We start from the raw sequence: 15,292 nt of genomic DNA on the forward strand, positions 1-15,292 counted from the left end.
TCCACTCTTTGGCATCTTGGCCGCCTTCCACTTCGGTAGAGCTGCCGAAAGCTGGTCCACTAGGCCGGTTAGTTGGACGTGGGATTGCTTTCGTAGGGTGAGTGGCAATCCTAGGTACTTGCATGGAAAGACTCCTCTAGGGCAGCCTGCCTCCATGGCTTCGATGGAGCATTGCATTGGGTATCCCACACTTTTAGATAGGTTAACTCGCAGCCCCAACGCTTCACCAAATAGCCTGAGTAGTGATGCACACGCATGTAGGTCGAGCTCATTTGTCTTCAGGAAGATCATGACATCATCGGCGAACAATGATAGACGGTGCTTCAACCTTGTCCTTGCTAGAGGAGCAAGTAAGCCCCTCGAGGTTGCCAATTCAAACATACGATGCAATGGTTCCATGATCAGGATGAAGAGCATTGGAGAGAGAGGGGCGCCTTGTCTCAGACCCGCGGTATTGTAAATTGGTGTTCCAGGTGTTCCATGGATCATGATTCTTGTCGATGAACTTGCCAAAAACCCACACATCCACGCAATCCAACGTTCGCCAAAGCCGGCCACACGGAGAACTTCATGGAGGAAGGGCCACTGCACCAAATCATATGCTTTGGAGATGTCAAGTTTGAGCATAAGTGTTGGGTCTCGAAGGGCATGCAATCTTCGTGTGGTGCATTGGACTAGCATGAAGTTATCATGTATGGATCGGCCTCTGACGAATGCACCGAAGGAAATATGCCCAAGAGGCAATAATAAAGTTGTTATTCTATATTTCCTTATTCATGATAAAGGTTTATTATTCATGCTAGAATTGTATTGATCGGAAACCTAAATACATGCGTGAATACATAAACAAACACCGTGTTCCTAGTGAGCCTCTACTTGACAGCTTGTTGATCAAAGATGGTTAAGGTTTCCTAACCATGGACATGAGTTGTCATTTGATAACGGGATCACATCATTAGGAGAATGATGTTATGGACAAGACCCATCCGTTAGCTTAGCATAACAATCGTTCAGTTTTATTGATATTGCTTTCTTCATGTCAAATACATATTCCTTCGACTATGAGATTGTGCAACTCCCAGATACCTGAGGAATGCCTTGTGTGCTATCAAACATCACAACGTAACTCGCTGATTATAAAGATGCTCTACAGGTATCTCCAAAGGTGTCTGTTGAGTTGGCATAAATCAAGATTAGGATTTGTCACTCCGAGTATCGGAGAGGTATCTCTGAGCCCTCTCGATAACACACATCATAAGCTTGCAAGCAAATGACTAAGGAGTTAGTCACGAGGTGATGTATTACAGAACGAGTAAAGAGACTTGTCGGTAACGAGATTGAACTAGGTATGAAGATAACAATGATCGAATCTCAGGCAAGTAACATACCGATAGACAAAGAGAATTACATATGTTGTCATAACGGTTCGACCGATAAAGATCTTCGTAGAATATGTAGGAGCCAATATGGGCATCTAGGTTCCACTATTGGTTATTGACACGTCTCCAACGTATCTATAATTTTTGATCGTTCCATGCTATTATATTATCTGTTTCGAATGTTTAGTGGGCTTTAATATGCTCTTTTATATTATTTTTGGGACTAACCTATTAACCGGAGGCCCAACGCCAGTTTCTGTTTTTTTGCCTATTTTAGAGTTTTGCAAAAAAGGAATACCAAACGGAGTCCAAACGGAATGAAACCTTCACGATGATTTTCTTAGACCGAAAGCAATCCAGAAGACTTGGAGTCGAAGTCTGGAACTCCACGAGTAAGCCACGAGGCAGGAGGGCGCGCCTGGGGGGTAGGCGCGCCCCCACCCTCGTGGGCCCCTCGTAGCTCCACTGACGTACTTCTTTCGCCTATATATACTCTTATACCCTAGAAACATCAAAGAGAGCCACAGAACCACTTTTCCACCGCCACAACCTTCTGTACCCGTGAGATCCATCTTGAAGCCTTTTCCGGCAATCTGCCGGAGGGGGAATCGATCACGGAGGGCTTCTACATCAACACCACTGCCTCTCCTATGAAGCGTGAGTAGTTTACCACAGACCTTCGGGTCCATAGTTATTAGCTAGATGGCTTCTTCTCTCTCTTTGATTCTCAATACAAAGTTCTCCTCGATGTTCGTGGAGGTCTATTCGACATAATACTCTTTTGCGGTGTGTTTGTCGAGATCCGATGAATTGTGGATTTATGAACAAGATTATTTATGAATATTATTTGGTTCTTCTCTGAATTCTTATATGCATGATTTGATATCTTTGCAAGTCTCTTCGAATTATCGGTTTAGTTTGGCCTACTAGATTGATCTTTCTTGCAATGGGAGAAGTGCTTAGCTTTGGGTTCAATCTTGCGGTGTCCTTTCCCAGTGACAGTAGGGGCAACAAGGCATGTATTGTATTGTTGCCATCGAAGATAAAAAGATGGGGTTTATATCATATTGTTTGAGTTTATCTCTCTACATCATGTCATGTGACGCCCTCGATTTGACCGTACACTAATCATACACACAAATGTGTATGATCAAGACCAAGGACTCACGGGAAGATATCACAACACAACTCTAGACACAAATAAAAATAATACAAGCTTTATATTACAAGCCAGGGGCCTCGAAGGCTCGAATACAAATGCTCGAAGACACAAGAGTCAGCGGAAGCAAAAATATCTGAGTACAGATATAAGTTAAACAAGTTTGCCTTAAGAAGGCTAGCACAAAAGTTGCAACGATTGAAAAGGTAAGGCCTCCTGCCTAGGACCTCCTAACTACTCCTCGAAGTCTAACTCCACGTAGAAACATCCTCGAGATCCTCTGGCTCCTTGACTCCATCATCTGGTTGCGACTTCTGAGAAGAATGGAAAAGGGGAAAAGGGGGAGCAAAACAACCGTGAGAACTCATCCAAAGTACTACCAAGCAAGTATCTACACTACATATGCATTGTATCAATGAAATGGGTAGTATCTATGTACTGAACTGCAGAATGCTAGAATAAGAGGGGGATAGCTAGGCCTATCGAAGACTACACTTCTGGCAGCCTCCATCTTGAAGCATGTAGAAGAAAGTAGCTGTAGTTCACCAAGTATCACCACATAGCATAATCCTACCTGGCGATCCTCTCCTCGTCGCCTTGTGAGAGAGTAATCACCGGGTTGTATCTGGCACTTGAAAGAGTGAGTTTTATTAAGTATCCGGTTCTAATTGTCATAAGGTCAAGGTACAACTCTGGGTCGTCCTTTTACCGAGGGACACGGCTATTCGAATAGATATGCTTCCCTACAGGGGTGCACCACATTACCCAACACGCTCGATCCCTCTGGCCGGGCAAACTTTCCTGGGCATACCCGGCCTCGGAAGATCAACACATTGCAGCCCTACCTAGGCACAACAGAGATGTCAGCACGCCGGTCTAAATCCTAAGCGTGCAGGGGTCTGGGCCCATCGCCCGTTGCACACCTGCACGTTGCGAACGCGACCGGTGAGCAGACCTAGCAACCTCCATTACAAAGGAAGTTGCGTTACGCGGTCCAACCCAGCGCGCGCTTAGTCGCTGACGTCAAGAAGGCTTCGACTGATACCACGACGTCGAGTGCCCATAACTGTTCCCACGTAGTTGGTTAGTGCGTATAGGTTGGTAGCCAGACTCAGATCAAATATCAAGATCTCGTTAAGTGAGTTAATTGATGTAATCGCGGACGCCGACCAGGGGCCTGGCCCACCTCTCACCTAGATGATCTCAACCTGCCCTGTCGCTCCGCCACAAAGTAACAGTCGGGGGCCGTCGGGAACCCAGGCCCACCACTACCGGGATGGAACCACCTGTCCTTTCAGCCCCCACATCGGAATCACTTGCGGGTACTCTACGAGCCGACCCGACTTTAGTCACCACATGTATCATATAATATGTATGTAAGTATATACCCGCGATCACCTCCCGAGTGATCACAGCCCGGTAGTATAGCATAGCAGATGGACAAGAATGTAGGGCCACTGATGGAATACTAGCATCCTATACTAAGCATTTAGGATTGCAGGTAAGGGTAACAACTATAGCAACAATGGCAGGCTATGCAACAGAATAGGATTAACCGAAAGCAGTAACTTGCTACACTACTCTAATGCAAGCAGTAGCGAGAAGGAATAGGCGATATCGGATTGATCAAGGGGGGGGGGGGCTTGCCTGGTTGCTCTGGCAAGAAGGAGGGGTCGTCGTCGATGTAGTCGATCATGGGGGTATCGGCGGCGGTCTCGAGGTCTACCGGAAAGAAGTAACGAAGGGGGAACACAAATAAATAATAGAGCAATCAAAGCAACACAAAGCATAACATGGCAAACCGCGGTGCTAGGGGTGACCTAACGCAGTACTACGCGATACTGGCGAAGGGGGGGGGGGACATTCGGGAAAGTATCCCCGGTGTTTGGCATTTTCGGACAAACGAACCAGAGGGGGATGGTTGCATGTTCGTTATGCTAGGGACGCGTGGCAGATGAACGGACTGCGTATTTGGATTCGTCTCGAAATTCTGAGCAACTTTCATGTACAAAACATTTTCATCCGAGTTACATATTAATTTATATTAATTTTCTAAGATTTAAACATTTTGGAATTTGTTTAATTCGAGAATAAAACAACAAAAACTTTTGTTACCTAGTGTTACTCTAGCCTATGTGTATGACAATGGGACCCAGGGGGCTGGTCAACCATTTCACTTTGACTGGTAAAAAGGTAAGATAGGGTCCACATGTCATGGTCTTAGATATTTTAAATCTAATTTATTTTTTATTACTAGTGGGATCTACATGTCATTTGCACTATACCTAATCACTAATTAGTCTAACTAGCAGGAGTACTAATTATAGCTAACTACAACAGGGCCGGTCAAACTCTCTCACACAATGCACGCACACAACGCCCATGACCAAGCTTGGACGGGGCAAGCTCTCTGATAGTCTGATGGGTTTCTTCAGTAGTCAGTTCAGTTTGATCAGTTGTTTCTTCAGCAAACAACTTTGCAGCTACGAGCTAGAGTGACCAGCAAACAGCAGCGACAGCAGCTAAGGAACAGCAGCGGCAGCGGGTATGCAGCGACAGCAGCAAGAGCAGCTGCAGCGTAGAGCAGCAGCAATACACGACAACATAGAGTAGCAGCGGACAGCTACAGAGCGGCAGCAGCAGCGGCTCACAAGGGCAAACGGAGACGGCGCGGCCGGCGCGGGGCATGCAGGGACGACGTGCACGGGAGACGGCCTTGGGGCAGTGAGCGCGAGGCGGCAACGGCGCAGGGAGGCCGTGGCGCGTCGCAGCGAGGAGCAGCAGTAGCACAAGGAGCAGCATCAGTCGAGCGCGTGCGCGGACGGTGCCAGCGAGCAATCGGCAGCGGCGGGGCGCACACGTACGGCGCGGTCAGGGCGTGCAGGCGTGGGTGCGCACGCGCGGAGTAAGATAGGACGCGACCGGGGGCTCGCGGGCACGGACAGTGGGCGCGGTGAGCGGAGCTCCGGCCATGTGACCGAGCTCGCGGGGCGACTACACGACGACGAATTGAGGCAGGTAAAAAAGGGGAATCGGCGGAGGGCCTCACAGCGGTTCTCGACGACGTGCTCGGGAGGCCGGTGAAGCACCGAGGAAGGAGATCCGGGGCGGGGAAACGACGACCGGACGCGGGGAAGACGACCGATGGCGAGCGCATGGGGCCTCCTGGCTCGAGCCCTTCGGCATGGTGATGGAGTCGACCACGACGGAGCTCCCGGACGCCTTCTCGTGGGTCGGGGTGGCTGGTGGCCGCGTCAGTGGCGAGCGGCGGCGACGACAGCGCTCGGCTCGAGAGTGAGATGCGAGGGAGAGGGCGAAGGGAAAAGTGTCATAGGGTTTCCAGGCAAGGCGCGAGGCCATGGATGGCCTCCAGGCAAGGCACGGCGCGGCCATGGCCTGCAGATGGGTGCCACGAGCCCCCTGCCTTCCTGTAGCAGGAGGTTGGGAATGATAGGGGTGGGCTGGACCTGTTTTGCTAAAAGGGCCAAGGGTCCAGTAGGTTTAGGTCCCCTTCTTATTTTCTATTTTGTGTTCTTTTCTTAGCTTTTGCTTTCTGTTTACTTTTAATTTTCAACAGCATTTTAGGTTTATAAAATATGAGACTTACACCAATATTAACGTTGCAAATTAGATCACTGCCACAAAAAGATTGGCAGTTAAATAAAATAGATTAGCATTTTGTAAATCAAGAAGGCATTTAATTTATTGTTTTGACCATTGTTTATTTATTTAAGGGCACTAAAGTTGGTTTCTCCACCAATATTTCCTATGGATTATTTGACACATTTAGAACAATTTAGTTTTGATATTTTGAAAACTTTAAAAGTTTGACTTGATTTTAAATTTGAATTCGAACGGGGTTTGAAACAACGTGATTTTATCAACAGTAATCGTGGTGATGTGACAACATTAGTGAAGGGTTACTGTAGCGTAGTTATCCGGGCGTCACATGTCATCTTGCTTAATGCGTTACTCCGTTTTTATGAAATTAATACACTAGATGCATGCTGGATAGCGGTCGATGTGTGAAGTAATAGTAGTAGATGCAGACTCGTTTCGATCTACTTGACACAGACGTGATGCCTATATTCATGATCATTGCCTTAGATATCTTCATAACTATGCACTTTTCTATCAATTGCTCGGCAGTAATTTGTTCACCCACCATAATACATGCTATCTTGAGAGAAGCCACTAGTGAAACTTATGGCCCCCGGGTCTCTTTCCTATTATATTACATCTCTTTTATTTACATCGTATCTCGTTTACTATTTTGCAATCTTTACTTTCCAATATATACAACAAAAATATCAAATATATTTACTTTACTATCTCTATTAGATCTCATTTTTGCGAGTGACCGTGAAGGGATTGACAACCCCTTTATCGTGTTGGTTGCAAGTTTCATGATTGTTTGTGCAGGTACTAGGTGACTTGTGCGTTGTCTCCTACTGGATTGATACCTTGGTTCTCAAGACTGAGGGAAATACTTATGCTACTTTGCTGCATCACCCTTTCCTCTTCAAGGGAAAACCAATGCATGCTCAAGAGGTAGCAAGAAGGATTTCTGGCGCCGTTGCCGGGGAGATCTACGCCAAGTCAAGACATACTAAGTACCCACCATAAACTCTTCTCCCTCGCATTACATTATTTGCCATTCGCCTCTTGTTTTCCTCTCCCCCACTTCACAAAATTTGCCATTTTATTCGCCTCTTTTTCGTTCGCCATTTTCTTGCCGGATCTGTTTTTGTGTGCAACCTTGTTTGCCATTATGGATAGTTCTTCCTCTATCACTTGCACTCCCGAGAATGAGGTGCTCAACTTTAAACAAAGGGGAGGAGAAAATTTAAAAGATGCTTGGTATATGATTTGCAATGCTCATAATAGATCTACCCATAAGCAATCCACTGTTGTTCTTCTTCGTTGTTTTTATGTTGGCATCACCACTTGGTATAGATTCGTCCTTGATACGATTACCAGTGGAAATTTCTTGATGTGCCCCTCTCTTGATGCTTTTAATGCTATGGGAAATTTAGTGGGATCACCACCCCTCATGATTAATGAAACAATTTTGACTCTTGAGCATGTTATGGAAAGACTAGATGCTATTGAAAAGAAAATGCTCACCGAAGATCATATAGGAATTATAGATAAAAAGATGCATAATTTTGCCACTAATATTGGGCCAAAAGCGGGAGATATTTTTAAGTTGGTAAAAGAGAAGAGTATCTTAATCCATGAAAGAATAAAAGAAAGTTCGTCTCAGATTGATAAATTAGAAGAAATCTTCAGTAATCTAAGCACGGCTTTTGCTTCCGCTAAAATTATTGAGAAAACTCCCGTAAGGAGGGGTAGATCCAAGAACAAGGGTGCAAATTCTAGTAATAGTAATAATGGAGGTCTTAAGATGATTAGTGTTCACCCGGATTTTGTTGAAGTGACAAGAGATCCTTTTTGCAAGAATGCAATCTTTCAATCTATTCCTAGGATTATTGTTATTGAAGATCTTTATGCTAAATCTTTGAAGGATCCTAAGTGTTTAATTGAAGAATTGCATATCAAAGATGGCAATACCTAGATCTATTCTTGTTTTTATGCCTAGCTAGGGGCGCTAAACGATAGCGCTTGTTGGAGGCAACCCAATTTTATTTTTGTTCTTTGATTTTCGCTCCTGTTTAGTAATAAATAATTCATCTAGCTTCTATTATGATTGTGTTTTTATGTTTTAATTAGTGTTTGTGCCAAGTAAAGCCTTTAGGATCTTCTTGGGTGATAGTTGTTTGATCTTGCCGTAAAAAACAGAAACTTTTACGCTCACGAAATTAATTTTATTTTTTACCAGAGAGCGATAAAATACCTACTCCACTTGCAGTAGATCAATATACAGATTGCTCAGGCCGTCCTAATTTTTCAGAATTTTTGGAGTTACAGAAGTATTCGAAAGTTACAGATTGCTACAGACTGTTCTGTTTTTGACAGATTCTGTTTTCGTGTGTTGTTTTCTTATTTTGATGAATCTATGAGTAGTATCGGGGGGTATGAACCATAGAGAAGTTAGAGTACAGTAGATTTAACACCAATATAAATAAAGAATGAGTTCATTACAGTACCTTAAAGTGGTGGTTTATTTTCTTATACTAACGGAGCTCATGAGATTTTTGTTGAAGTTTTGTGTTGTGAAGTTTTCAAGTTTTTGGGTAAAGATTTGATGGATTTTGGAATAAGGAGTGGCAAGAACCTAAGCTTGGGGATGCCCAAGGCACCCCAAGGTAAAATTCAAGGACAACCAAAATCCTAAGCTTGGGGATGCCCCGGAAGGCATCCCCTCTTTCGTCTTCGTCTATCGATAACTTTACTTGAGGCTATATTTTTATTCACCACATGATATGTGTTTTGCTTGGAGCGTGATTTGAGTCTTTGCTTTTTAGTTTACCACAATCAGCCTTGCTGTACACACCTTTTGGGAGAGACAAGCATGAATCGGAATTTATTAGAATACTCTATGTGCTTCACTTATATCTTTTGAGCTAGATAATTTTGCTCTGGTGCTTCACTTATATCTTTTTAGAGCACGGTGGTGGTTTTATTTTATAGAAATTATTGATCTCTCATGCTTCACTTATATTATTTTGAGAGTCTTTTAGAACAACATGGTAATTTTCTTTGGCTATAAAACTAGTCCTAATATGATGGGCATCCAAGATGGGTATCATAAAAACTTTCATATAAAGTGCGTTGAATACTATGAGAAGTTTGATTCTTTATGATTGTTTTGAGATATGAAGATGGTGATATTAGAGTCATGCTAGTAGAGTAGTTGTGAATTTGAGAGATACTTGTGTTAAAGTTTGTGATTCCCGTAGCATGCACGTATGGTGAACAGTTATGTGATGAAATTGGAGCACGATCTATTTATTGATTGTCTTCCTTATGAGTGGCGGTCGGGGACGAGCGATGGTCTTTTTCTACCAATCTATCCCCCTAGGATCATGTGCGTAGTACTTCATTTCGATAACTAATAGATTTTTGCAATAAGTATGTGAGTTCTTTATGACTAATGTTGAGTCCATGGATTATACACACTCTCACCCTTCCACCATTGCTAGCCTCTCTAGTACCGTGCAAATTTCGCCGGTACCATAAACCCACCATTTACCTTCCTCAAAACAACCACCATACCTACCTATTATGGCATTTCCATAGCCATTTTGAGATATATTGCCATGCAACTTTCCACCGTTCCGTTTATTATGACACGCTCCATCATTGTCATATTGCCTTGCATGATCATGTAGTTGACATCGTATTTGTGGCAAAGCCACCATTCATAATTCTTTCATACATGTTACTCTTGATTCATTGCACATCCTGATACACCGCTGGAGGCATTCACATAGAGTCATATTTTGTTCTAAGTATCGAGTTGTAATTCTTGAGTTGTAAGTAAATAAAAGTGTGATGATCATCATTATTAGAGCATTGTCCTAGTGAGGAAAGGATGATGGAGACTATGATTCCCCCACAAGTCGGGATGAGACTCCGGACGAAAAAGATAAAAAATAAAAAAAGGCAAAAAAAAGAGAGGGCCCAAAAAAAATGAGAGAAAAAGAGAGAAGGGACAATGCTACTATCCTTTTTCCACACTTGTGCTTCAGAGTAGCACCATGATCTTCATGATAGAGAGTCTCTTATTTTGTCACTTCCATATACTAGTGGGAATTTTTCATTATAGAACTTGGCTTGTATATTCCAATGATGGGCTTCCTCAAAATGCCCTAGGTCTTCGTGAGCAAGCGAGTTGGATGCACACCCACTTAGTTTCTTTTTGAGCTTTCATACATTTATAGCTCTAGTGCATCCGTTGCATGGCAATCCCTACTCACTAACATTGATATCTATTGATGGGCATCTCCATAGCCCATTGATACGCCTAGTTGATGTGTGACTATCTTCTCTGTTTTGTCTTCTCCACAACCACACCTCTATTCCACCTATAGTGTTATATCCATCGCTCACGCTCATGTATTGCGTGAAGATTGAAAAAGTTTGAGAACATCAAAAGTATGAAACAATTGCTTGGCTTGTCATCGGGGTTGTGCATGATTAAATATTTTGTGTGATGAAGATAGAGCATAGCCACACTATATGATTTTGTAGGGATATCTTTCTTTGGCCATGTTATTTTAAGAAGACACGATTGCTTTGTTAGTATGCTTGAAGTACTATTGTTTTTATGTCAATATTAAACTTTTGTCTTGAATCTTTCGGATCTAAACATTCATGCCACAATAAAGAAAATTACATTGATAATTATGTCAGGTAGCATTCCACATCAAAAATTATGTTTATATCATTTACCTACTCGAGGACGAGCAGGAATTAAGCTTGGGGATGCTTGATACGTCTCCAACGTATCTATAATTTTTGATTGTTCCATGCTTTTATATTATCTGTTTTCGATGTTTAATGGGCTTTAATATGCTCTTTTATATTATTTTTGGGACTAACCTATTAACCGGAGGCCTAGTGCCAGTTTCTGTTTTTTTGCCTATTTTAGAGTTCTGCAGAAAAGGAATAGCAAACGGAGTCCAAACGGAATGAAACCTTCGCGATGATATTTCTTGGACCGAAAGCAATCCAGAAGACTTGGAGTCGAAGTCTAGAACTCCACGAGGAAGCCACAGGTAGGAGGGCGCGCCCGGGGGGGTAGGCGCGCCCCCACCCTTGTGGGCCCCTTGTAGCTCCACCGCCGTACTCCTTTCGCCTATATATACTCTTATACCCTAGAAACATCAGAGAGAGCCACAAAACCACTTTTCCACCGCCGCAACCTTTTGTACCCTGAGATCCCATCTTGGGGCCTTTTCCGGCAATCTGCTAGAGGGGGAATCGATCACGGAGGTCTTCTACATCAACACCATTGCCTCTCCGATGAAGCGTGAGTAGTTTACCATAGACCTTCGGGTCCATAGTTATTAGCTAGATGGCTTCTTCTCTCTCTTTGATTCTCAATACAAAGTTCTCCTCGATGTTCTTGCAGATCTATTCGACGTAATACTCTTTTGCGGTGTGTTTGTCGAGATCCGATGAATTACAGATTTATGAACAAGATTATCTATGAATATTATTCGGTTCTTATCTGAATTCTTATATGCATGATTTTATATCTTTGCACGTCTCTTCGAATTATCGGTTTAGTTTGGCCTACTAGATTGATCTTTCTTGCAATCGAAGAAGTGCTTAGCTTTGGGTTCAATCTTGCAGTGTCCTTTCCCAGTGACAGTAGGGGCAACAAGGCACGTATTGTATTGTTGCCATCGAGGATAGAAAGATGGGGTTTATATCATATTACTTGAGTTTATCCCTCTACATCAAGTCATCTTGCTTAATGCGTTACTCCATTCTTATGAACTTAATACTCTAGATGCATGCTGGATAGCGGTCGATGTGTGGAGTAATAGTAGTAGATGCAGAATCGTTTCGATCTACTTGACACAGACGTGATGCCTATATTCATGATCATTGCCTTAGATATCTTCATAACTATGCGCTTTTCTATCAATTGCTCGGCAGTAATTTGTTCACCCACCGTAATACATGCTATCTTGAGAGAAGCCACTAGTGAAACCTATGGCCCCCGGGTCTCTTTCCTATTATATTACATCTCTTTTATTTACATCGCATCTCATTTACTATTTGGCAATCTTTACTTTCCAATCTATACTACAAAAATACCAAAAACATTTACTTTACTATCTCTATTAGATCTCACTTTTGTGAGTGACCGTGAAGGGATTGACAACCCCTTTATCACGTTGGTTGCAAGGTTCTTGATTGTTTGTGCAGGTACTAGGTGACTTGTGTGTTGTCTCCTACTGGATTGATACCTTGTTTCTCAAAACTGAGGGAAATACTTACGCTACTTTGTTGCATCACCCTTTCCTCTTCAAGGGAAAACCAACACATGTTCAAGAGGTAGCAGTTATTTACCAGCGAGGTGTCTCGGTCATGTCTATATAGTTCTCGAACCCGTAGGGTCCACACACTTAACGTTCGATGATGATATAATATTATATGAGTTATGTGATTTCGTGACAAAATGTTGTTCGGAGTCCCAGATGAGATCACGGACATGACGAGGAGTCTCGAGATGGTCGAGAGGTAAAGATTTATATATCGTACGATAGTATTCGGACACCGGAAGTGTTCCAGAGGGTACCGGCTATATAACAGGTCACCAGAAGGGGTTCCGGGCACCCCCGGCAAAAGATATGGGCCTTATGGGCCAAGAGGGGAAACGCACCAGCCACAAGGGGCTGGTGCACCCCCCATATGGGCCGACCAAGGTGGAGAAGGAAAGGGGAAGGGGCAAAGGAAAGAAAGGGAATATGATTCCCACTTCCTTCTCTCTCCCCCCTCTTTCCTTCCCCCTCCGACATATATGGCAGGGGCACGCAGCTTGGGAGGAGCCCAAGTAGTATTCGGTCCTACTTAGGGTGCCTCCTGGCCTCTCTCTCTATATATATATATATATGGGAGGGGGGCACCTGGCACAGACCAGACAATTGCCTAGCCATGTGCGGCGCCCCCTCCACTGTTTACACCCTCGGTCATATCTTCATAGTGCATAGGCGAAGCCCTGTGAGGATCACTTCACCATCACCGTTTCCACACCGTCGTGCTGACAGAACTCATCTACTACCTCAACGTCTTGCTGGATCAAGAATGCGAGGGACGTCACTGACTTGAGCGTGTCCATAACGCGGAGGTGCCGTGCATTCGGTACTTGATGGGTTGAAGCGCGAAGAAGTTCGAGTACATCAACCGCATTGAGAAACGCTTCCACTTACAGTCTACGAGGGTACGTAGACACACTCTCCCCCTCGTTGCTATGCATCTCCATGGATAGGTCATTGCGTGTGCGTAGAATTTTTTTGTTTTTCATGCAACGTTCCCCAACAGTGGTATCAGAGCCAGGTCTATGCGTAGATGATATGCACGAGTAGAACAGAAAGAGTTGTGGGCGGTGATAGTCATACTGCTTACCACCAACATCTTATTTTGATCCGACGGTATTGTGGGATGAAGCGGCCCGGACCAACCTTACATGTACACACAGATGAGATTGGTTCCACCGACAGACATGCAACTAGTTTTGCATAAAGGTGGCTGGCGGGTGTATGTTTCTCCTACTTTAGTTGAATCGAATTTGACTGCGGCCGGTCCTTGAAAGAGGTTAAAACAGCAAACTTGACGAAACATCGTTGTGGTTTTATGCGTAGGTAAGAACGGTTCTTGCCAGAAGCCCGTAGCAGCCACGTAAAACTTGCAACAACAAAGTAGAGGACATCTAACTTGTTTTTGGAGGGCATGTTGTGATGTGATATGGTCAAGACATGATGTGATAAACGTTATTGTATGAGATGATCATGTTTTGTAAGATATCTGACAACCGGCAGGAGCCTTATGGTTGTTTCTTTATTGTATGAAATGCAAACGCCATGTAATTGCTTTAGTTTATCACTATGCATTAGCGATAGTTGTAGAAGCAATAGTTGGCGAGACGACCATGCCGCTATGATGGAGATCAAGATGTCGAGCCAGTGATGATGGAAATCATGACGATGCTTTGGAGATGGAGATCAAAATCACAAGATGATGATGGCCATATCATGTCACATATTTTGATTGCATGTGATGTTTATCCTCTATGCATCTCATTTTGCTTAGAACAACAATACCATTATCAGATGATCCCTTCACTAAATTTCAAGGTAAAAGTGTTCTCCGTGAGTATGCACCGTTGCTACAGTTCGTCGTGTTGAGACACCACGTGATGATCGGGTGTGATAAACTCTACGTTCACATACAATGGGTGCAAGACAGTTTTGCACATGCAGAATACTTAGGTTAAACTTTACGAGCCTAGCATGTACAGACATGACCTCGGAACACTGGAGACCGAAAGGTCGAAAGTGAATCATATAGTAGATATGATCAACATAGATATGTTCACCATTGAGGACTACCTCATCTCACGTGATGATCGGACATGGGTTAGTTGATTTGGATCACGTATCACTTAGATGACTTGAGGGATGTCTATTTAAGTGGGAGTTCTTAAGTAATTTGATTAATTGAACTTAATTTATCATGAACTTTGTCTTGATAGTTTTGCATATCTATGTTGTAGATCAATAGCTCACGATATAGCTCCTATATATTTTTTATATGCTCCTAGGGAAAACTAAGTTGAAAGATGATAGTAGCAATGATGCGGACTGGGTTCGTGATCTTAGGATTATCCTCATTGCTGCAAGAATTATGTCCTTGATGCACCGCTAGGTGACAGACCTATTGCAGGAGCAGAAGCAGACGTTATGAATGTTTGACAAGCTTGGTATGATGACTACTTGATAGTTTAGTGTGTAATTCTTTACGGCTTAGAATCGGGACTCCAAAAACGTTTTGAACGCCATGGAACATATGAGATGTTCCAAGAGCTGAAATTGGTATTTCAGGCTCATGCCTGTGTCGAGAGGCATGAGACCTCTGACAAGTACTTTGCCTACAAGATGGAGGAGAATACCTCAGCCAATGAGCATGTACTCAGAATGTCTGGGTACTACAATCGCTTGAATCAAGTGGAAGTTAATCTTCCAGATAAGATAGTGACTGCCAGAGTTCTCTAGTTACTATCACTAAGCTACTAGAACTTCGTGATGAACTATAATATGCAAGGGATGACGAAAAC

General features: G+C 43.5%; 1 long non-coding RNA gene across 1 annotated transcript; it reads right to left on the bottom strand.

Moving 5' to 3' along the window:
* Positions 1 to 2,576: 2,576 nt before the first annotated feature.
* LOC147959420 (uncharacterized) lies at positions 2,577 to 6,171 on the bottom strand. The gene is made up of 2 exons (XR_015611514.1): positions 5,588 to 6,171; positions 2,577 to 2,852 (listed from the first exon to the last, which is right to left on the bottom strand). It is a non-coding gene; the product is annotated as an uncharacterized LOC147959420 (long non-coding RNA).
* Between the last annotated feature and the right edge of the window lie 9,121 nt (positions 6,172 to 15,292).

The sequence above is a fragment of the Triticum urartu genome, chromosome 7A (assembly GCF_056163025.1).
Source record: "Triticum urartu cultivar PI428250 chromosome 7A, HENAU_Tu73, whole genome shotgun sequence".
Lineage (NCBI taxonomy): Eukaryota > Viridiplantae > Streptophyta > Magnoliopsida > Poales > Poaceae > Triticum > Triticum urartu.